This window comes from Ovis aries, chromosome 1, assembly GCF_016772045.2.
Source record: "Ovis aries strain OAR_USU_Benz2616 breed Rambouillet chromosome 1, ARS-UI_Ramb_v3.0, whole genome shotgun sequence".
Lineage (NCBI taxonomy): Eukaryota > Metazoa > Chordata > Mammalia > Artiodactyla > Bovidae > Ovis > Ovis aries.
Window position 1 is genome coordinate 195678950 of NC_056054.1, and position 25182 is coordinate 195704131.

Genomic DNA, 25182 nt, shown 5'->3' on the forward strand with positions numbered 1-25182 from the left:
GACTGTAGCCTGCCAGTCTCCTCTGTCCATGGGATTTTTCAGGCAAGAATCTGTCACAACATCCCCCCTTTTTTTAAAGGCAGAAATTTCCGATGGCAATCACGTTACAGATTTTAAAAGTACAACTCATCTTAAATATCTCCTCTATTTGTGAATGTATCTGAAATTGATCTTTCCACAGACGATCTTTAAAGGCTGTTTGCTGTAGTATGCACTTACACTATTAATGATGATAGCTTCAGTTTATTTAGTTTTTATTCTAAGCCTACAATTGTGCTCAGAGAAGGCAATGGCACCCCACTCCAGTACTCTTGCCTGGAAAATCCCATGGATGGAGGAGTCTGGTAGACTGTAGTCCATGGGATCACGAAGAGTCAGACACGACTGAGCGAGTTTACTTTCACTTTTCACTTTCCTGCATTGGAGAAGGAAATGGCAACCCACTCCAGTGTTCTTGCCTGGAGAGTCCCAGGGATGGAGGAGCCTGGTGGGCTGCCATCTATGGGGTCACACAGAGTCGGACACAACTGAAGCGACTTAGCAGCAACATTGTGCTAAGCTCTGTATGTATAACATTTTATGGGCTCCTTACAATACTCTGTAATAAGGAGTTCTTATTTATATTTAGATGAAGCAGCTGAGACTCAGAGAGGTTATATAAGTTGTCTAAGATCACACAATAGGATGACAGAACCAGGACTTGAATTCAAGTTCAGTTCAGTTCAGTTCAGTTGCTCAGTCGTGTCCAACTCTTTGTGACCCCATGAACCGCAGCACGCCAGGCCTCCCTGTCCATCACCAACTCCCGGAGTTTGCCCAAACTCATGTCCATTGAGTCAGTGATGCCATCCAACCATCTCATCCTCTGTCATACCCTTCTCCTCCTGCCCTCAATCTTTCCCAGCATCACAGTCTTTTCAAATGAGTCAGCTCTTCGCATCAGGTGGCCAAAGTATTGGAGTTTCAGCTTCAGAATCAGACCTTCCAATGAACACCCAGGACTGATCTCCTTTAGGATGGACTGGTTGTATCTCCTTGCAGTTCAAGGGACTCTCAAGAGTCTTCTCCAACACCACAGTTCAAAAGCATTAATTCTTCGCTGCTCAGCTTCTTTTATAGTCCAACTCTCACATCCATACATACTACGGGAAAAACCATAGGCTTGACTAGACGGACCTTTGTTGGCAAAGTAATGTCTCTGCTTTTTAATATGCTGTCTAGGTTGGTCATAACTTTCCTTCCAAGTTAGCCAGACTCAAAAGTCAGTTTTCCCACTATACTACTCTTTTCATCATTTAAGAGGCAATGGCTATAGCTAGCTAATTTTATCCAACCTCAAGTTAGAGAAATGTTAAGCTTTTCTCTGTTTTCTTGGGGTAGACTCTGTTCAGGACATATAGATCCCTATGCCTTTAGTCAGTCTGGTTGGACCACTTTTCTTGTCAAAATCTCTGAGACCTAATTTATCTCAGAGAATGTAGCCACGTGGTTCAAATTCCTTTGCCCAATGCTTAAATATTCTCTAATGGTGACAGGAAGCTCACTAAGAGCAGAAACAAGTAACTTCAATTGTGGGTGGGGTGGAAGGAAAGAAAGATTTTCTGATATCGAGTTGAGAACTGTCTCCTTAAAATCTTGCCCTAAGCTGGCTGGGGGACTGGTACATTGAATAATTAAACAATATTTTGTCTATGAAAGAGCTCTCTGAATATATTATGGATGATTTTACTTTCTTCTGGGAGTTAATTTCTCTGTTGCATTTCCAATTTCTTTAATATGTGTCACCTGGTCAGTCAGTTCAGTCCCTCAGTTGTGTCCAACTCTTTGCAACCCCATGGACCTCAGCATGCCAGGCTTCCTTGTCCATCACAAACTCCTGGAGCTTGCTCAAACTATGTCCATTTAGTCGGTGATGCCATCCAACCAACTCATCCTCTGTCATCCCCTTCTCCTGCCTTCAATCTTTCCCAGGTCAGGGTCTTTTCCAATGAGTCAGTTCTTCCATCAGGTGGCCAAAGTATTGGAACTTCAGCTTCAGCATAAGTCCTTCCAATAAATATTCAGCACTGATTTCCTTTAGGATTGACTGGTTTGATCTTGAAGTCTACTCTCAGGAGTCTTCTCCAATAGTCTTCTCCACAGTTCTAAAGCATCAATCCTTCAATGCTCAACTTTCTCTATTGTCCAACTCTCACATCCATATGTGACTACTGGAAAAACCATAGCTTTGACTAGACAGACCTTTGTCAGCAAAGTAATATCTCTGCTTTTAAATATGCTGTCTAGGTTGGTCATAACTTTCCTTCCAAGGAGTAAGCGTCTTTTAATTTCATGGCTGCAGTCATCATCTGCAGTGATTTCGGAGCCCAAGAAAATAAAATCTCTCACAGTTTCCATTGTTTTGCTGTCTATTTTCTGTGAAGTGATGGGACTGGATGCCATGATCTTAGTTTTATGAATGTTGAATTTTAAGCCAACTTTTTCACTCTCCTCTTTCACCTTCATCAAGAGGCTCTTTAGTTCCTCTTCACTATCTGCCATAAGGGTGGTGTCATCTGCATATCTGAGGTTATGGATATTTCTCCTTGCAATCTTGATTCCAGCTTGTTCTTCATTAAACCTGACATTTCAAGTGACATATTCTGCATATAAGTTAAGTAAGCAGGGTGACAATATACAACCTTGACGTACTCCTTTCCCAATTTGGAACCAGTCTGTTATTCCATGTCCGGTTCTGTTTCTTCTTGATCTGTGTACAGATTTCTCACGAGGCAGGTAAGGTGGTCTGACATTCTCATCTCTTGAAGAATTTCCACAGTTTTTTTGTGATCCACACAGTGAAAAGCTTTAGCATAGCCAATAAAGTAGAAGTAGCTGTCACCTGGTCATCCTCCTCTAGACAGGGGCCAGCCCTAAGGATAGCAGTGGTACAGAATTCACAACTTAGCTAGAAGGTAAAGATTTCATGAAAGGTATGTACATGATTGTGAAGGGTTTTCTATGGAGAAAAAAGAGCAATGGTCATGTAGGAAAGATTTTTCCTGGGTTATTGGAACATTATTCCAAAATTGCTGTTGAAGACTGTGTGCTTTAAGACTCACTGCCCTTTACTGTGGATGCACGTGATAAATGTCTCCTGAAATTCAATGCCAGGGAAAATGTGTTTGTCGTGATGAACTGATATACTTGTCTCGATAATTACAGCTTATACTTACGTAGTTGTGGGGCTAGAGTGCAGAGTTCGGCTGTACCTACACGAGGGGGCAACTGGTAGTATTTGTTTCCTCAGACAGCTGCTGTTGGCATGGGAATGTCATGCAGTGCTACACTGCAGGCTGCTGATCAGAACACTGATCAGATGTTCTTGATCTTCATGGGGTCTTTTCTACGAGGTGGGGACGGAGGGTAGGATTTTCTTCAGACATGTTTTGGTGGATCCATTGTGAGTCTTGGTATCTGCTCACTGGTGATTCAAGTTATCCTCAAGCTTCTTCATCTGACTTTCCATCCAGTCCCCAGCAGCAGGAAAAGTCAAAGCCCAGACAAGGTAGTTGCGGTGATGGTTCCAGAAATAGATGTCTAGCTCTTACCCAGACTTACAGACACATCGACTGAAACAGATCACAGAGGTTGGCTGTTTTAATACCCCCAAAATGCTGCTTAGTTTTGTGCCTAATATCATATAACTATTCCATGTGAAAAATGATACCATATGTGGAAAATCCATATTTGATTTATTAATCTTGTGATATAGGAATTATTTAGGGTTATTCTTCAACCCTCATAGCCAAAATACATACACTATACTATTTCTATTGTTATTCATATTATGGGAAGTATTTTATTCATTTCTTATTTGTCTCCTTTTTAAATATCCCAATAATTCTTTTATTACAAAATGAGTCAAACTATCATTTCATATGACAGTCAGCTAAATTACCAAAATAAACTGTAAGATCGTAAACAGCATAAGGTAGTCAAGCTGGAATGCAAAGGAACTACACTGTATCCCCTCAAATTTAAATAATAGGGTACAATTTAAGTTTGCAGATATGTTCTCTAATCTCCAATATTAGAAAAATAGTTATTCCATTCACCTAAATATTTAATATAAGAATTATTTATCTTTATCCATAATAATTATTATTAGTCATATATTAATTCATTAAGGAACCCTCAATTGTCTGCAGAGTACTAAAAAGAATACAAACTAAGAAGATACATTTCTAACCCACTAAAACCTGCTTCTGGAAATAAATAAGAATAAAGAGTGTAATATAAGTGAAAGTGACAGTGAAATCGCTCAGTCGTGTCCGACTCTTTGTGAACCCGTGGACGGTAGCCCACCAGGTTCCTCTGTCCATGGAGTTTTCCAGACAAGAATACTGGAGTGGGTTGTCATTTCTCAGCCTTGCTAGAAAATATTTGACCAGAAAGATAGATTCTGAGTAAAACTAGTTTAATAAAAAACAGAAACTGGTCATTTTGTAAAAATCCAGGTTTATAGAGAGAAATAGAGATACGTCATAATGCTTGCTTTGTCAATAGTTTTGTTTTGGGTAGGCTTGCTTAATCAATTCATTTACCCTTTTGAGGAAAATACACTGCTAGGCATCACGTATGCAAAGGCAAAGCACACACAGGGTTGTTTCTTAAGGAATTTCTAGTGTGGAGGAAGAAATAAACAGCAGACAACAGAGGAAGGATGAATCTTCTGACTTCAGGCTCTATGGAAGGGTTGATATTTGAACTGGCCCATGATGGAGTTGAATAAATTAGAAGAGATGCAGAGGATCTACTTGGCTACAGAAAGCAAATTAACAAAAGCTCAAAAGTTCAAAGATCTGTGTTCAAGTAAAGCACATGCAGGCTCACAACCCATCTTCTACAGTTTCTGAGAAGCTCTGAAAATCATTGTTTCCTTCTTAAGTTACAGCAGACTTACTTGGTGGCACAACTTGACCTGAACTGACACAAGGCTGTTTATAATCTTTACTCAATCCACTTATGAGAATCTTTGTAAATTTTGCTGCAGAAATATCAATGCTTTTTTATTATAAGTCCTGCTCCATCTGTGGTGTTGGAGAAGACTCTTGAGAGTGTCTTGGACTGCAAGGAGATCCAACCAGTCCATTCTGAAGGAGATCAGCCCTGGGTGTTCTTTGGAAGGAATGATGCTAAAGCTGAAACTCCAGTACTTTGGCCACCTCATGCAAAGAGTTGACTCATTGGAAAAGACTTTGATGCTGGGAGGGATTGGGGGCTGGAGGAGAAGGGGACGACCGAGGATGAGATGGCTGGATGGCATCACTGACTCGATGGACGTGAATCTGAGTGAACTCCGGGAGTTGGTGATGGACAGGGAGGCCTGGCGTGCTGCAATTCATGGGGTTGCAAAGAGTTGGACACGACTGAGCAACTGAACTGAAATGCTCCAACACACAGAGATTTTGCTAATACTTTAAACATTCACTGTACTACTTTTAAAAAATACCAGCTTGTATCCTCAAAATCCAAATACATAACCAGTGATAGGTATTTCAGATATGGAATTGTGAACTTGAAGTAATTATATGTGATGGGATACTGGAGAAACTGTGGTCAGAAGGTTAGGTAACAATTGTGCCAGTTTTTGAATGTCAAGATAAAGATGTTGGAAATTCTATTTTAGGCTATAATAAGCTTTTGAAGAAGGGAGTGAAATATTCAACAATGTTTTATCAAAAGTTGTTTGTATTCCTGAGCACACACTATTTTAAATTTCTTTCCCCAAACAGTTGTGAAACTAGGGGTATTTTCCTTTGAGTAAGATAATGATGTCAGATGAAATACCTTTTGAAAATAGATATATACATCCATCATTTATTTCCTTGTGAAGGTGTTTGGGAGAAATAGGGTTAGAGAAAGCAATTTAAGATTGTGAATGAAGCTTGCTAATACAGCTTGTGCCCCCTAAGTCTTGCCCAGGTTTGATGTCCCTAAATTTCTGTTTTGAAAATGCAAGAATTGCTTGGGAAACCAAAAAACCCCATCAGAAGCAATAATTTATTTATTTGTGTTCTTATTCCCTTCTGAATAATGTATTCTAATTAGATTAGGAAAATGAATTGAAAAATTAAGGATGTATATGTGTGTGGTGTGTCTTTGTGTGTGTGTGTGTGTGTGTGTGTGTGTGTGGCTGCAAAAGTTTGGGAATTAAAAAACTGACTCTGGAAATTACCCATCTCAGTCTTTTTTTTTTCTTAGAATATCTGGATACTTGGTTGATCTCACACTTTTCCTAAGCTTGTAAAAATTGACCCTAGACCCTAGACTCAGGAATAAGAGTCTATTTTATTTTCATTTTTGAACATGTCATTTGAAGGGTTGGAAGCATTGGTAGGCATATGTAGTAAAACTGTGAACTTGTACACTTTTCAAAAAGAATGCTTGGTAGTGCCTCAGAGATACTGCTTAATCCACTTCTTGGAAGTAGAAGTAGTATATCAATCCCTAGAAGTCTGTGCAGGGAATCAGGAAATTCCATCCAACCCATAGTTGATGCTTTTCTAGAAAATTTCTCCATTTGACTTCAGAAGAACTGTAAATAACAACAGCATGTTTACAAACATTTTATGGCTTTCATTAAGATCTGAGAATGAAGCACATACATTGGGTCAGGAAAGAAGTATTTGTTGATGTTGTGACCTTAAGAGTATTTGTCATTCTAGTAAATCAAAAAACGTGACTTACATACATCATTGTAAAGCAATTATCCGCCAATTAAAAATAACTTTAAAAAATTACTTATGAACATAAAAATATGCTGATTTTTTAAAACAATATTTATTTCTGATTTTAAAAGTCTTCAACAATAGTTGTAGAAAATTTAACGCAGATGCAGGAGTAGAAATCAATGATAGTCTATTGAGTGTTTCAGTGTTCCCCAGGCACTATGTCTCTACCTTTACATACATTATACTATAGCCTGCCAGTATCCTCTGTCCATGGGATTCTCCAGGCAAGAATACTGGAGAGGGTTGCCTTGCCCTCCTCCAGGGGATCTTTCTGACTCAGGTATTGAACCCTCATTTGATAGTAGGCGGTTCTTTACCGCTGAGCCACTGGGGAAGCCCTGTACTCTGTTGCTTCCCCTCCATTCCCAGTAACCACCATACTCACCAGTGGGAAGTAGCCACTGGCACATTTTTTTGTCTATGCTCACAGACTCTTTTACCCACATGTATGTGTGTGTGTGTGTGTGTGTGTGTGTGTGTGTGTGTGTATTTAACATATATGTAACAGTTGAAATCTTGGTGCTGGCTGTTTTTTCACCTTCGATGTAGGCCTTTTTGATAGTTGTACCTATTGACTAATGAAATGGCTAAGGCATGATTTTGGTGCTTGCTAATCCAGAATTTAGCCCTAATGCTGAGTGTCTAGGTGATGCTTTGGATTAAAAATGACAAATAAACAAACAAAAAACACTCTCCGAATAAGCGGGCATCATGCTAACACCTCCTCCTAAGTAGAAGCTACTTATATTCCTCAGCACGAGGTGTCAGTGACGCATCAGGCATGTGGTGGAGAATGGAAGGGGGAATGATTTTCCAAATTTTCTCTTCATTTCTTTGCTTGCCAAGTATCAAATTCTGAAACATTGTTAATGACCTTAAAGCCTTAGAATCCATCTTTAATAAAGATATTTACATTTCCATATTATAAATTTTATATATAGGGATGACCAGTGGATGATTTATACCATGTCCTTATTTTAAAAAACCTCTTGTAGAAATGTTCCAATCCTTATGAATCAGATCAAAGATCTTGGGATAAAGGAAATAAGAAACTCTTATTTGTGAGGAGTCTATAAGTGCTAAACTCTGCATAAAACACTCACTTTTCTTTATTTCTTTCATATTTTGTTGCCACAACAACTCTTCAAGGCAGGTCAGTAACCTCTTTACAAATAAGAAAAATGAAGCTCAGAGAAGTTCATCTGTGCTCGAACACATTCAACTGGTAACACTGGGATTTGAGCTGAGGAACTTACAGCTCTGAGATCTCAAATGTTTCCTGTGAGACCACTGTAAAGATTGACAGTTATAATCTGTAGGACTTGGAGTGGCCTTCCATCCAGATAAGAAAGGCACTAAAATGGAAAGAGAAAAAGGAAAAGGAATCATCACTTAAATTAATTTTGTAGTTATATACCATCTTGCTGGACTTCCCTGGTGGCACAATGGTAAAGATTCCGTCTGGAATGCAGGAGACTAGGGTTCATTCCTTGGGTGGGGAAGATCCCCTGGAGAAGGGTGTGGCAACCCATTTCAGTATTCTTGCCTGGAGAAACCCAGGGACAGAGGAGCTTGGTGGGCTACAGTTGACAGGGTGGGAAAGAGTCGGACATGACTGAAGTGACTGAGCACGCACAGACACACCATCTTGTGGAGGCCCAATTATTTTCCTTATAGAAGTTTTAAAAGCTGAGATGTGATTCAGATATTATAAAATTCACCCCCTGTAACGTGTACAGTTGAGTGGTTTTGTATATTCCTAATACTGTGCCACCATCATCACTGTCTAATTCCAGATCATTATATCAACCCCAAATGAAATTTTATGTCCATTAGCAATCATTTCTTAGAGTTTTGATGAAGCAAAAATCCTCAAAACTTTTCTTTAAAAAATTCAATTTTCTTTTAAATTTAATTTAATTTTTTTAATTTTTACAATCCTATATTGGTTTTTGGGAGAATGGCATTGATACATGTATAATATCATGTAAGAAATGAATCGCCAGTCTAGGTTCGAGGAAGGATACAGGATGCTTGGGGCTAGTACACTGGGATGTCTAAAAATCCAAGTTTCTAAGTTTCTTTCCTTAAACAAAAATGGTTCCTAATTACCTATACAGCATGTAGCATAGAAGTTATAGAAATAATCTCACATAACAGATGATTGATGTTGCTGAATATATCTTTAAGTTGAAAAAGATTATTAATGGCAAAGTTTTCCCGAAGTGATCAATGTCAGAAAAGCCCCCACCCCCAACCGCCACTATCATTACCACCATTAACTGATCACTCTTTGGCAGGCTCTATGTAGAGATATTTATTTGATTTGATTATTAATAGCCCCTCCATTGTGCAAATGAGAAAAAATTTAATTTGGAGAAGTGACATCACCTATTAAATGTCTGGGTTGAGAAATAAAGCCAGATCCATTCTGATCTGAAAGTACAAGTCTTGTCCACTGTGCTTTCCACCAAGTGAGAGGAAATGGATCCAAAGAGAACATAGCTCTAAGATGAAAATAATATTTGAATCTAAATGAAAATTTACACAGGCCCAGATGCCAAAGAAGGTTATCTAGTGCTAGCTACTGGAAGCTTTATCCCCAAATTTACATATCCAAAGGATTGGGTACTTGCATAAAGCTATAGAAACCAGGTATTTCTGATCTTTCCATTTTTCATTATTTGATAATTAACCTGTCAAACCAGAAAGGGAAACAGTTGTGCACTGAAGACGCAAAAGACATTTCTGATGGGTACTACAGAAACCTATTCTCCTAGGTCTTGGTCTGTTGGTCTTCCAGGATGATTGTGCTAGATTAGTCAATGAAACTGTTCCAAATGCTGCTTTTCTCCTGGTCTGAGTTTCTTTTCACTCCTATCAAGACTTCCTTTATTTTTCTCATGGCTGAAATCATTAGGTGGGTGTGTAATTTATTTTCAAGAAGGATCGAATGCATGATACATGTTGTTTTTGTTTATAATTTCCATGTAAGTTTATAATAAATTTGATTAAGGCCTTATCTGCAGATGAACTACAGTATATAGTTAACTCAGTCTTGACAGTAACCTACAACACTGGGTGAAATATTCATTCAATTCAGCAGCTAGTTATTGACCTTCCTTGCAGGGATCCAGCCCCGGTGGATCCAGGGTGATTCGAAGCGGGGATGGCGTAGGTGAGGAGAAACTTATTTATTTATTAATATAGAAATATAAGATTAGATTAGGAAGAAATAGTATAGTAGGAAATTTATGTGGAGAAAAAGATGCTGAATAACTTGGTTTATGGAGAAAACCAATAAAACCTTGAGACAAGAGGTTTGCACCATCTACGTTAGGCCACCATTGCCCACTTGAATATAGAAGGGTGCCCCGCCTTAGGTCCCCTTTTGCTGGATCTTAGCAGCCAGGGCAAGTAAGTAGACGTGGTGAGCCTCCCCACTCCAGATGGGAAATCAGCCGGAAAAGGGGAGAAAAGAACGACATAGGGAAGCCCAGCATCGGTGCAAGACTCCAAAGACTGCACTTTCAAAATCAGCTTATATACCCCAAGTTGTACATAAAGAAATAATGGAATATGCAGAGTTATGCAGGGGCAGCAGTCGGGACTCTCATTGAGACCAGGCTTTCTTTTTGCATACCCTTCCGTATACAAAAGGTCTCAGGTGGTTTACATTATCTTCTGGCCAAGAGGCCTGTTAACATTTTTATGGCTCTCTTCCTGGATAATTGTCTATCAACCAGAAAACTCCTTTTCCCTGGAAGTGTTTTTTCTTTACTCTGCATCACCCTCAAAGTACTAAATAAAGTTACATTCCTGTAGAACAAAGATGCAGTGGGTTATAACAAAGAAAGTACTTAAAGATCTAATGTTGCTAATACCAGGTCTACTACCTGTTTTTCTATATACCAACTATATCTACAAATAGAAGATATGAAAATTTGGCAGCAAGTATTGGCTCAACAAGTGAAACCTTTCATCAGTCCTATTCTAATGATTTTGACTCCTCGGAAGCCCCTACATTCCTAGGATGTTTTAAGCTTCCTGTGCCTCCTGATGTCGGGAGGCCTCAAACAATCACATGCGCAGCTGTACGAGTCCTGCAGGCAGGCTAGAAAGCCATCAGAGGGTTTTTGGGATTGAAACACCCTTTCAAACGCAGAAGACTGAAGTCCTGGGTTGACTTTTTCCAGGGTGTGTCAGAAGAGTGGAAAAGCAGAGTACAAAGGCCGGCAGACTTTGTTTTTTTTGGGTACATGCTCAGGAAGTACCAGGGGGAAGCCCTGAGATCTGACTCGACCTTGCCCATCAGATCTCTGCCGCATGACCTTGCCACGGGTGGGATTCCTCACGCTGGCTCCCAGCACTTCCTTATGTATTGAGCAGAGACTGTGTATGAAGGAAGGTGATATTTCATGGTTAATAAACCTCAGAATTACCATTTCCTTTCCATTCTCTCTTGTACACTGGTTTCTCAAATACTGGCATCTTTGACATCTGAGTAGTTAGAAAATAGTATCTTATTGTTGGTATATTTTGTAGTTCTCTTTTTAATTGAAGTGTAGTTGATATATAGTGTTATATCAGTTTCAGATAAACAACATAGTGATTCAATAGTTTTATAGATTATGTTTGTTCTATTTAGGGCTTCCCAGGTGGTGCTAGTGGTAAAGAACCCCCCTGTCAATGCAGGTTAGATGTTAACGATGCAAGTTCTATCCCTGGGTCAGGAAGAACCCCCTGGAGGAGGGCATGGCAACCTACTCCAGTATCCTTACCTGGAGAATCCCATGGACAGAGGAGCCTGGCAGTTTGCAGTCCTTTAGGGTCACATAGAATCAGACATGACTGAAGTGACTTAGTACACGTTTCATTAAAATTATAAAATATTGGCTCTATTTTTTGTGCTGTACTATATATCCTTGTTGTTTATTTATTTTATACATAGTAGTTTGTACCTCTTCATCCCCTACCTGTATCTTGCCCCTCCACCTTCCCTGTTCCTACTGGTAACCACTAGTTTGTTCATATTACATGTAAGTCTATGTTTATTTAGTAATCTTTATTTGTTTCATTGTTTTAAACATAAAAGTGATAACGTACAATATTTATCTTTAATTATGTCCCATTTGTGTCATTTGCTTTAGGAGCCAGGTCCAAAAAATATTTTTGTCAAAGAGTGTTCTAGCTATATTTTCTTCTAGGAATTTCATGGGTTTTGGTGGTCTTACATTTAGGTCTTTAATCCATTTTGAGTTTACTTTGTATACCAGTGTGAGAAAGTGTTATAATTTCATTCTCTTACATGCAGCTGCCCAGTTTTCATGTGTGTGGGTGCAAAGTCACTTCAGTCATGTCTGACTCTTTGCAACCTTATGGACTGTAGTCCCCCAGGATCCTCTGTCCAGGGGATTCTCCAGGCAAGAATACTGGAGTGGGTTGCCATTTCCTCCTCCAGAGGATCTTCCCAACCCAGGGACTGAACCCCAGTCTCTTATGTCTCCTCCATTGGCAGGCAGGTTCTTTACCACTAGTACCACCTGTTTTCTTCTAGACTGTCCAATTTTTTAATATTGATGATCTTTTTAGTTTGAGCTTGTCTATGTCCTTTATCTCTCCTTCCATTCTGAAAGATAACCATGTTAAATAGAGTGTTCTAGATTGTAGGTTTTTCCCTTTCAGCACTTTAAATCTATCATACCACTCCTTTCTGTCCTGCAAAGTTTCTACCAGGTGCAAAGGTTATCTCTTCTATGTGAGACGTTATTTTCTCTTCCTGCCTTTAAAATTTTCTCTTTAACTTTTGTCATTTTAATTATGATACTCCCCATATAGATCTGTGTGAACTCTGTGCATTCTGTACCTGGGATGTCTGTTTCTTCAGGTTTGGCAATTTTTCAGCCATAATATCATCGAATACATTTTTAACACTTTCTTCCTGTCTTCTCCTTCTGGGACTGATATGATGCAATTGTTAATATCTTGATGTTATCCTAGAGGTCTCTTAAACTGTCCTCCCTTTTTTCTTTTGATTTTTTTTTTTTCTCTTCTGATTAGGTGATTTCCATCATTCTGCCTTCCAAATCACTTATGCATTCCTCAGTATCACCTTGTCTGCAGTTATTCCCTTCTATCATGTTTTTATCTATTAGTTCTTACTGGTTCCTTTTTATATTTTTTGCTTTCTTGTTAAACTTCTCACTGTGTTCATTTGTTCTTTCCCCAAGTTCAATGAGTATATTTTTACTAAGGCTTTGTACTCTTTATCTCTGTTTTATTAGTTGTTTTTCCCCAGGGTTTTTTTCTTGTTCTTTTGTTTGAAATAAACTCCTCTGCTTTATAAGTCTGTGTAACTTCCTCTGTCTCTATGAAGTAGTTACCTATTCCTGTCTTGAAGGGGTGTTCTTGTGTGGGAGCATTCCTCTGCAGGCTGTGTTTGCCCAGTGACTTTTGTGGCAGAGCTGGATGAGGAGTGAGCATGGATCACATCTTCCCCTGGCGTGTGATGCAGTGTCATCACTTTGCTGGGAGGTGGGACTGGAGATGGAGACGGAAGACAGAACTGGTTATGAGTTCGGTTCCTCCTATTCTCAGTGGCTGCCACCATCCAGCAAGGGGTGAAAGAAGGTCCCGAGGTGCTAGAGCAGAAGCCTTGAGGGTTAGGTTTGAGCTGATTCTCTTTTCTCTGGGTGTGCACTTCCCCCTCTCCTGGCAACAACACTTTTACCCCAGAGGGGAGCTTTGCTGGAGCTGGAAGGGCCTGATTGGGTGCCTGGTGTGGGCTAGGGCAGGCACTGGCATGGTCCTGGCACAGCAGTCAGAGTTCCAGGGAGCTTCTAATCACTGCCGCCAAGAACACCAGCAAAGGCTGCCCTCACCCGGTTCAGATGAAGTGCTGGGCCCAGCTGGCCCTGTCCCTCTCATATGTGCAGTCTCCTTGGCAAGGCAGCAAGCCATTGCCCTACCTGGGAGCTGCTCCAGATCTGAAGGCACCAGGACACACACTGGGGCAATCGCGGGACACTGGCCAGAGCCCTGAGCGGTTTCAATCTGTTCCTCCCCCCTTTCCCGGGAATAAACAAGTGTGTGCACGCTCTTCACAAATGAACTCTGGGTTTCCTATAGCTCTTCTATGAGCCCCACTGGTTTTCAAACCAGCTGAGGAGACTCATCTTTCTGGAGTCAGGTCCTAAGGCTGACTTTCCGGAGTCAGGTCGCAGGGCTGGAGTGCCCAGCATGTGGTTAGAACCTCTCGCCTCAGGGAGACCTCTGAGTCTGTGATATGCCTCTCCTTTACTGTGTCCCCTCCAAGGGGCACGGGTCCCAAGTCGCTGGTCTCTCTTCCCTCCCTACGCAACTCCCTGTATATCTCCCTTACAGTCTTGAGTGTAGAAGAGTCTTTTCGCTGGTCTCCAGTTTGTTTTCAGTGAGAAGTGCTCCTTGTGTAGGTGTATTTTTGATATGTTCACGGGAGGAGATGAGCTCAGTGTCCTCTCACTCCATTATTTTGATCTCTTCCCCTGTAGTTCTTTATTATGAGTGACTCTTACGACTTTTCACGTTTAAAAAGTGCATCATATCTCTTACATTGCTCATATCTTTCAATTCTTTGTAGGTTATTATTTTCTAATTTAATGTACAGCTGAAAATATTTTCCCCAATGGAAAGTTCACAGTAACAGTCTCTATGTTATTTCATTTCATCCATATTAATAGACATTAATATTTGGTATTAATTTAAATATTAATTTTAATTTCATCAATATTTAATAAATTAGTTATTACATGTTCTAAGTACTAAGATATAAAATAATTAAAGAGAGATATACGTAAATGTCTAGGTGAAGGTGCCTGTAATCTCTTAGGGAATATATACATTTGCAGGCAGAATAAGATAAATTCTATGGTAGAGGGACTATAGTGCGTTAGGAGCTCAAAGGAAACTGTGATTGATTTGAGAAACAGGGGAGGATACATCAGAGAAGATTTTCCAGAGAGAGCACTGTGGCATTTGTCCTCGGTCTGAAAGAATGTGTGGGATTTTTAGGATCAGAGAAGTGTTCAGGTGTTAGGACTGAGGACACCTATTTGGAAACGTGACCCTATTTTGGTGATGAGTTTTGATAAATAAGCAAACATTACTTCCTTGAAATTCATACGTATTAATGTTTTCTTTCTCTAGTTTGGTCCTCCTATAGTGGGTGCATCTGTATTTGTAAATTATGTCTTCTTACTACATTGATCCCTTTATCATTATGTAATACCCTTCTTTGACTTTTATTACAGTCTTTGTTCTAAAGTCTATTTTGTCTGATATGGACAAAATCTGCATGGAATATCTTTTTCCATCCCTTTACATTTGTGTGTGTCCTTACTTTAATAGTGAGTCTCTCTAAAACAACAGACAGATAGGTCTTGATTACCCATTCTGCCACTCATTGTCTTTTGATTGATGAATAAACCCATTACAAAGTAATTATTGATAAATATGAACTATTGTCATTTTGTTAATTGTTTTCTAGCTGTTTTGTAGTTACTCTGTGCTCCTTTCTTCTTTATCTCTTTCCTTGTGTTTTGGTGGTTTTCTTTAGTGTTATTTTTGAGATTTCCTTCTCATATTCTTTTGTATATTTACTGTAAGTTTTTTCCTTGTTGTTACTGTTAGGCTCACATGTAATACCCTTTAAAAATAACTGTTTTAATTTGGTAGCAACTGAAATTTGAATACATTTCAAAGCTTTATTGGAGAAGGAAATGACAACCCACTCCAGTATTCTTGCCTGGAGAATCCCATGGACCGAGGAGCCTGGTGGGCTCTAGTTCATGAGGTCTCAAAGTGTTGGAGTTCTGTGCAGCAAAGCTTTGTATATTAATTCTTTGCCCTCACTCCCATTTTATACTATTGATGCCACATTTTTACATCTTGTTATTTTATGTAAACCTTAACTAATTATTATATTTTAAATTTTACTACTTTTGTCTTTTAACCTTCATGCTTGCTTTATACATCATCAATCCACTACCATTATTTATTTTTGCCTGCGAGGTTTTTACTTTCATTTTTTCTTATTAATAATTACTGTAATTTCTTTTTAGATTAAAGAAGTTTTTATCATTTCTTGTAAGGCTAGTTTAGTGGTAATGAACTCCTTTATCTTTTGCCTATCTGGGAAACTCTAAATTGTTCTTTTAATTCTGAATATTAACCTTTTTGGGTAGAGCATTCTTGATTTGAAGTTTTTCCTTTCAGCACTTTTCCTTTTCAGTAACACCACTTCCCTCTGCCTATAAAGTTTCTGCAGAAAAATCTTCCGATAGCCTTATGGGGCTTCCCATGTGCATATCAAATTTTTTTCTTTCTGCTTTTAGGATTCTCTCTTTATTCTTTTCCTATTTTAATTATAACATGTCTCTGGTACATGTCTCTTTGGCTTCATCTTAATGGAACTCTCTGGGCTTCCTGGACCTAGATTTCTGTTTCCTTCCCCAGATTAAGAAACTTTTCAGTCACTACATCTTCAAATAATTTTTCTAGGCCTTTTATCTCTCTTCTCCTTCTGGAACCCTATACTGTGAATATTATTCTGCTTTATGATGTCACAAACATCCCTGAAGATATCTTTACATTTTTAAATTCTTTTTTATTCTGCTGTCTGTCTAGATGGGTTCTACTGCTATCTTCTAGCATGCTTATTTGTCCCTCTACCTCATCCAATCAGCTCTTGTGCATTTTTCTGTTCAATTGTCACTTCGCTTTGGTACTTTCTTATGTTTTGTTGATGCTCTCATGGAGTTTATCCAGTTTTCTTTTGAGTTTGGTGGGCATTATGTGACCATTACTTTGAACTCTATCAGGTAGCCTGCTTATAGTTCATATAGTTCATATAGTTCTTTTGCTAAAGTTTTGTCTTCTTTCAATACAATAGGAACATAGTCCACTTTCTCTGCATTTTTGCCTCTTTTCTCTGCTTGTTTCCATATATCAGGTAAATCAGCTACCACTTACATTCTTGAAGGTACGGCCTTATAGATGTCCTGCGGGCCTCAGAAGCACAATCCTTCCTGGTCACCAGAGCCAGATTCTCAAGGTGTCTCCCATGTGAGAAGCATCAGCCTTCCTGTTTTGGCAGGGCCATAGCTGCTGCTGCAGTGTGTTGGTGGGAGGGACTGGCCCCCTCACACAAGCTTCTGAAGCGAAATTTAGTAGTAGCTAACAAAACTACCTGCATACTTGCTGTTTGACTCAGCATTCTCGTTCTAGACTCTATTTTGAAGATATACCCCTAGCAGTATGAAAATGCTGCTGCTGCTACTGCTGCTAAGTCACTTCAGTCGTGTCCGACTCTGTGCGACCCCATAGACGGCAGCCCACCAGGCACCCCCGTCCCTGGGATTCTCCAGGCAAGAACACTGGAGTGGGTTGCCATTTCCTTCTCCAATGCGTGAAAGTGAAGTCGCTCAGTCCTGTCGAATTCTTCGCAACTCCATGGATTGCAGCCTACCAGGCTCCTCCGTCCATGGGATTTTCCAGGCAAGAGTACTGGAGTAGGGTGCCATCACCTTCTCTGATGAAAATGCTATACAAGTTATTTACTGCAGTAATGTTTGTAATTGAAAAATATTGAAAATAACCCAAGTGCCACAAAATAGCACAGTGTGTGCCCTTTTGTGCAAAAGAAACCTATGGAACATATATCAGAAATTAAAGAGATCAGTTACCTATAAAGGATTGTTGGAAAAGGAGTGGAAAGAAGGGGAAATGGGAAATGCGGATAGGACAGGAGGGATGAGAGTGTAAAACTTATTGGAGTATGCTTTTTTGTAGTTTTGACTCTTAGAACCATAGCAAAACATAGCAGGTTTTATATACTCAAATAATAAAGTAATTAAGTATAATTAATTTTATTAATAATTAAAATCAACCAATATATAAGATAAGAAAAAACAAATGAATCTAACTGGATTCCAAATTAATAACTAAACTACATTAAAGAGAATGGAGAAGAAAAATCTATCAAAAGCCAAATCAAAAATAATATTTTGACCATATAAGATTAAAGACAAACAAATGTGCATACATACTGTACTGTAGTAGTAAATCTGTTACTCGGGATAGGAATTATGTAACTACTTTAAGTGTATACAAGTGTTGAATGAATAAGTGAATATACTGTAAAGAATACAATTTTTTCACTGTTGGGAAAAGAAGTTACAAGTAAGGAAAGGGCAAAGACTAAAATGAAACTTGTGATGATGGACTGCAATCATACATATTAGCCATCTATATCTATACTTATTATCTATAGATATGTATCTGTTATACATTTCCATATAGATACATCTACACATAGACACTCTACATATAGATGTCTCTAAAGGGGGACGTATATATAGAAATAAATATTCTGTATGTGTATGTATGGGTTTGTTTATATGCATATATTTCCTAGCTTTCTCCATTGAGAGAATCTAGGATCAATGGCACCCCTGTAAAAATGGGCACACTTAGCACCCAGAGTTTGGTTCATAAATACTATTTTCCAATAAAAAGAATTAGACTAACTGGAGTCTAATTCCAATAAAAGAAGATAAAAGATAAACTTGGAGTATCTTGTGGTGCAAGAAAATTAAGGAACTTCTAGTAAAAAGACACCAGAGCCAGCCAGAAGTATCTCCTAAAGGCTAAAGCTGAAACAATTTGTCACAAAATAAATAAAGGTAATATTGGATTATAAAATGCGTATTAGCCTCTCAGTTGTGTCCAACTCTTTGTGATCTCATAGACTGTAGCAAGCTAGGCTCCTCTGTCCATGGAATTCTCCAGGGAAGAATACTGGAATGGGTTGCCATTTCCTTCTCCAGGGGATCTTTCCAACCCAGAGACTGAACCCTGGTCTTTTACATTGCAGGTAGATTGTTTACTGTCTGAGCCACCAGGGAAGCCCATTAGATTATAACCTATAGATAAATATTCCTCAGATCACACTGTAATGAATAAATAATTGATTAAATAGGTAAGTGGGAGAGAATGGACAGCTCTTGCAGAAGAACTTCCATTACAATAAAAAGAATCTTGAAAATATAAAGCCACTATTAGGAAAATAGCTCAGAAATAATTACAGCAAGTAAGACCCACCAATGGATGCTAACATCAGTGGATGAAAGTTTAAGGAGAAACAAGATATTAGCACAGCTTCAGAGTTTCTTCCTCAAGATATTTATCAACTGTAAATGAAAATAAAATACAACTTGACAGAATAGAAACCTAGCAGTCACTATCTTAACCTAGTGATTAATGTTAATATCACTAGTTGACATCATGTAGCCCTTAATAGGGCTACTATGGTGACTCTGTCGGTAAAAAATCCACCAGCAATGCAAGAGGGGTTACAAACAGTCGGACACGAGTGAGCAACTGAACTGAACTGAACTGAACTGAAGGATACACAACGAAATACAAGGTGGAATCTAACTGGATCTGGGAACAGGAAAAGGGCATTTTTAGGGTGAAAAAATGGTGAAAGTTCAATAACACTAGTAGTTAATTTGATAGCATGGTTCAGTTCAGTTCAGTTCAGTCGCTTAGTTGTGTCCGACTCTTTGCGACCCCGTGAATCGCAGCACACCAGGCCTCCCCGTCCATCACCATCTCCCGGAGTTCACTCAGACTCACGTCCATCGAGTCAGTGATGCCATCCAGCCATCTCATCCTCAGTCGTCCCCTTCTCCTCCTGCCCCCAATCCCTCCCAGCATCCGAGTCTTTTCCAATGAGTCAACTCTTCACATGAGGTGGCCAAAGTACTGAAGTTTCAGCTTTAGCATCATTTCCTTCCAAAGAACACCCAGGGCTGATCTCCTTTAGAATGGACTGGTTGGATCTCCTTGCAGTCCAAGGGACTCTCGAGTCTTCTCCAACACCACAGTTCAAATGCATCAATTCTTCGGCGCTCAGCCTTCTGCACAGTCCAACTCTCACATCCATACGTGACCACAGGAAAACCATAGCCTTGACTAGATGGACCTTAGTCAGCAAAGTAATTTCTCTGCTTTTGAATATGCTATCTAGGTTGGTCATAACTTTTCTTCCAAGGAGTAAGCGTCTTTTAATTTCATGGCTGCAGTCACCATCTGCAGTGATTTTGGAGCCCAGAAAAATAAAGTCAGCCACTCTTTCCACTGTTTCCCCATCTATTTCCCATGAAGTGATGGGACCGGATGCCATGATCTTTGTTTTCTGAATGTTGAGCTTTAAGCCAACTTCTTCACTCTCCTCTTTCACTTTCATCAAGAGGCTTTTTAGTTCCTCTTCACTTTCTGCCATAAGGGTGGTGTCATCTGCATGTCTGAGGTTATTGATATTTCTCCCAGCAATCTTGATTCCAGCTTGTGCTTCTTCCAGTCCAGCATTGCTCATGATGTACTCTGCATATAAGTTAAATAAGCCAGGTGACAATATACAGCCTTGACATACTCATTTTCCTATTTGGAACCAGTCTGTTGTTCCATGTCCAGTTCTAACTGCTGCTTCCTCACCTGCATATAGGTTTCTCAAGAGGCAGGTCAGGTGGTCTAGTATTCGCATCTCTCTCAGAATTTTCCACAGTTTATTGTGATCCACACAGTCAAAGGCCATATATATCATTAAAAAATAAGTGTGGTGACAATGACTGTTTTTGTCACATCTAATAAGATTGATTTTGTTGCTATCTTTGTTTAGGCTGGTGTAACAAAAGCACCATAGATTAGGTGGCTTAAACAACAAATATTTATTTCTCACAGTTCTAGAGGCTAAGAAGTCTAAGATCAAGGCACTGGCAGATCCAGTGGTAGTAAGGACTTGCTTCCTGGCTCATAGAGAGCCATCGTCTGTGTCTTCACATAGTGAAAGGGGAGAGAAAGTTCTCTGGGATCTCTATCAAAAGGGCACTAACTCCATTCATGAGGGTTAAGCTTCCCAAAGATCCCACTTCCCAATACCTTAGGGGTGAGAATTTAACATATGAATTTTAGGGAGATACAAAGATCCAGTTTCTGACAGTTGCCTTGCCTATCAAAACTGGATTTGACAGTATTTCTAAAGACATGAGATGCAGACCAAGTTTCTACCCTGGCAGTCAGTGGTCTAGACATATATCATAGAACAAAGATACTACATTAACTATCAGACTGGTTTTCATGCTTCATTTTATGGTTTGGTTTGGTTTCTTTGTTAAATATAGTTGCTTTCTTTTGATAGGCATTTTGCCACTAAATATACTCATTAAAAGTTTTTCAGGCCTGGCAATATTCTTAGTATGCTATTACTGATTCAATGTAGACTTCCAAACAGATAAATACACTAATTAATTAAACAGCTGATGCCAAGAGTCAACAGATTCCAATGTTTAATAGGAACAGAAATATTTTAGATAAATTACCACTTAAAAATCTCAGAACTTCCTCATACAATTATTAACTTTTACAAACTGTGAGTATATAACTCTATAAAATGAAAAATATAGATACTAAGAATTTAAATAAGTTCACTTATAATTATGTACCAAATTTCCCAATCCCTCTCAGAAAGTGATTAATGATTTCATTTTGAAATCACACCAGTGAGTCACCTGCTAGAGTTGGTCCAAGGTCAATAAGAAAACAGAATATCTAACTTAAAAAATTTTAATTAGAGACAGATACTATAATTTAAAATTTGGTTATTACATGTCTTTAATTTAAAATTAAAAATATAATTGCTAGTAAAAAATTTGACTTTTGTTTATGGAATGATGGGCTTCCCTGGTGGCTCAGAGGTTAAAGCATCTGCCTCCAGTGCGGGAGACCGGGGTTAGATCCCTGGGTTGGGAAGATCCCCTGGAGAAGGAAATGGTAACCCACTCCAGTATTCTTGCCTGGAGAATCCCATGGACGGAGAGGCCTGGTAGGCTCTAGTTCATGGGGTCGAAAAGAGCTGGACACGACTGAGCGACTTCAGTTCACTTCACTTCATAGAATAATACACAGAAAGCAGAAACTTTCCAAGGTTTGGCTGGACTAAACTGCGCCTCTCCTGGCTACCGCTATTTGCTTGTTTTGTCCTGCTTTTGGATGTTATGGTGTACGTAAAGATGCAGTCTTCTTAAGATCTGCCCAATACACTTTAGGAAGACTGCATCGACATGCCTGACTGGACTGTGAAACTGGATGTCACCTTAGCAGCTGTTTTAACAAGCATGTACATGAAAATCTGATAAGGGCAAAACTCTTTATTTTTTTGTAAAGCTCAGTCTAAGTAATACAATTCCATTGATCAATTCTCTTTTATACCTACTTTTGTCAAATATCCATGCTATACAGTAAGAAAATATTTTGCATTGAAATGTTATATGCTTTCTTTGGTTTAATCTGAACTCTTTTGAGAGTTCAATAACACACACACACAAATCTATAAGTGTGATTCCCCAGTTCTTTTTTTTTTTTTTAAAACTACTGTGATGATCTGCTCTCTTTGTGATGAGTATACCTGGCCATTAGAATCACTGTGACAGAGTGAAACAAGACAGCCGACCATCTGAATGTTAACTGTGACAGATTTGGCTTTCCTGCCCCGTTTTCTAAGAGTTTATAGTTCTGTTGAGGAGACAAAAGATTCACACATAAAGCTTTTCTGTAATCAAGTAAAACAACCACTATGTTAGACCATCAAGAAGCACCTAGAATCCAGGGGAGTTGACAAGAGCACTCCATCTTTCGAAGATAATTAGAATCATCAAAGCTCTCTCATGTTTTATCTCATTGAATCCCTGCAACAACCTTGCCAGGTAGGCAGAGAGATTTATTGTGAATATGAAAACTGGTGCTCCAGAGGTCATGGGTGTTTTAAATCAGACAGTGATTTGCTCACTTTCCTCAAGTTCCCATTCTTTTGGTACGTTTCAAGGAATATTTTTTCTCTCCTAAAGTATAAAATAGCTCTGGGCACTGGGTTCCAGACCAGAAGAGCTCTACCGGAAAGCTCTCTGCCTCTGCTGCAGCAGGAAGGACTATTTTTAGATGTTTTCCTTTTGCTAATTATCTCTCCCTCCATTGGGAATTTCTACGGGTAAAATCCCCAGATGAGCCAAGTTTCTCACTAATCTCCACAGAGATTGGAACGACAAGGGCCATGGCCCAGATTGCCCTGAGGCTCATTACCTCTCCAGCTTTAGCAAGTTCTTCCAGGACTGTGAAGCCCACAGAACTGGGGTGATTGCACTCAACAAGGGGACTAAGGAGTGACTGGAAGCTGTGTGTGTGCTCAGTCACGTCCAGCTCTTTGTGACCACATGGACCATAGCCTGCCAGGCTTCTTCGTCCATGGGGATTCTCCATGCAAGAATATTGGAGTGGGTTGCCATGCCCTTCTCCAGGGGATCTTCCCAACCCAGGGACAGAACCCAGGTCTCCCGCATTGCAGGTGGATTCTTTACCTCTGAGCCACCGGAAACCCATGAATACTAGAGTGGGTAGCCTATGCCTTCTCCAAGGATCTTCCTGACCCAGGGATCAAACCAGGGTTTCCTGCATTGCAGGTGGATTCTTTACCAGTTGAGCTACCAGGAAAGGTGAAAAAACGTGAAAAGTGAAAGTTGCGCAATCGTGTTCAACTCTTTGAGACCCCTTGGACTATAGAGTCCATGGAATTCTCCAGGCCAGAATACCGGAGTGGATAGCCATTCCCTTCTCCAGGGGATCTTTCCAATGCAGGGATAGAACCCAGGTCTCCCAAACTGCAGGCGGATTCTTTACCAGCTGAGCCACTAGGGAAGCCCAAGAAGACTGGAGTGGATAGCCTATGCCTTCTCCAGGGGATCTTCCTGACACAGGAATCGAACCAGGGTCTTCTGCATTACAGATGGATTCTTTACCAGCTGAGTTACCAGGGAAGCCCCACAGGAAGGTAGGCCTGGACATACCTGTTTGAATCTTGGAACCACCCCAAATGACCTTGCCTGGAGCTCAATTCTGAAAGAGAATGTGGAGCCAGTGGTGGCTGAGGGCTCAAAAGACCCTCCTGACGTTCTGGCTTTCTTCCATCACCTTTGAGAGGAACGAGGAAGAGACTTAACTTTTCCAGGCAACTACAACCTTAAGCTTCAATCTCCAGGGAAACCCACAGGAGCTGTGAAGGATCAGCCTAGAGAAAAGAAAAAGGAAAGGGGTGATGAAAACACTTTTCACTCTCTTGCTGGGAAGAACTAACCAGCTAGTGCGAGGTAGCCTGGAGGCAATGGGTAGAAAGAAAGTCAAATAAGTTTTTGGCTCAACGTCAGGGTAAATCTTAGAATAGGTTTTTTGCAATGAACTACCTGGGGAGTTGGTGAGTCTATTACCTGAACTGTGCAAGCAGAGATAGACACTGGAATGGATGCTGGCATTCAAGGGAAAGTGAGAGTGATGGAAAACCCTACAGGTTGGAAGCTATGTAATAATAATGGCTAACACTATTATAGTAGTTATTTTGTACTGAGTTTTTTTTAACATTCAATAAAGGGTACAAGATGTAGATGCTATTGTATTATTAACTCTTTTAGAGATATGGAAACCGAGGCACAAAGAAGTTAAGAGATTGGTTCAAGGTCACACAGTTAATAGCAATTTTCACTTCAGCTGCTTGTTGCCAGTGTCTGTGCTTTTAACCACTTGGTGTATTGCTGTGTCTTCTAAGGTCCCTTCTTACTTTGACATTCCAGATAGGATGGACTCTGGTAGCAACACCAGCATTCCTGCCTCACCATCAGACTTCCAAAAGGGCATTGATAGCCTCTGATAACTGAGGGAGAGGCCCGGAGGGAGAGAGGAAGGAAGAAGGGAAAAGGAAGGAGGGGAGGGAAAAGAAACAGAAAGGAAAGAAAAGGCAAAGTTAAAGGAGTTGTTGCTGGGGGGGTGGGGGCGGGAATCGAGACCTTTAGAACTACAGGGAAGCTCCCTGGTCATCTTTGGGGCCAACTGGCAGAGACAGAGCCTGACAGAATATTGCGTCAAAGTAAAACATTGCTATTGTTTTCAGATTTTCCGCCTCACCTGCCTCTCCTTACAGCGTTCAGGAAGGCCTCTGTACGCTAGAAGGCCTTCCCTTGTAGCCCCCCTTACTCCACCTGCACCCGCCTTCCCATGGCACCTGTGCTCAGCTTTTCCAGGAGATTGGGAAGCCCGGTGACCAACAAGCAGCTGCCAATTCTCTATTCTGCACCGTCCTCCTCGCCCTGCTTTACAGAGGGGAAAAGTGACGCCCAGGGTGGTATGGGACTTACCCAAGGTCACAGAACATCGGTCAGACGCCCACACCTAGGCACCCTTTCTCTCCGCGCGCCCGAACCCTAGAGCTTTCTTCATTCCACATCCCCGCCTCCCCACCCCCACCCCCCTGTTCCCCGGAGTCGCT

At 40.0% G+C, this 25182-nt stretch overlaps 1 long non-coding RNA gene across 1 annotated transcript; it reads right to left on the reverse strand.

The window, feature by feature from the left end:
* Positions 1-17664: 17664 nt before the first annotated feature.
* LOC132658411 (uncharacterized) lies at positions 17665-24805 on the reverse strand. The gene is made up of 2 exons (XR_009598039.1): positions 23714-24805; positions 17665-20201 (listed from the first exon to the last, which is right to left on the reverse strand). It is a non-coding gene; the product is annotated as an uncharacterized LOC132658411 (long non-coding RNA).
* Between the last annotated feature and the right edge of the window lie 377 nt (positions 24806-25182).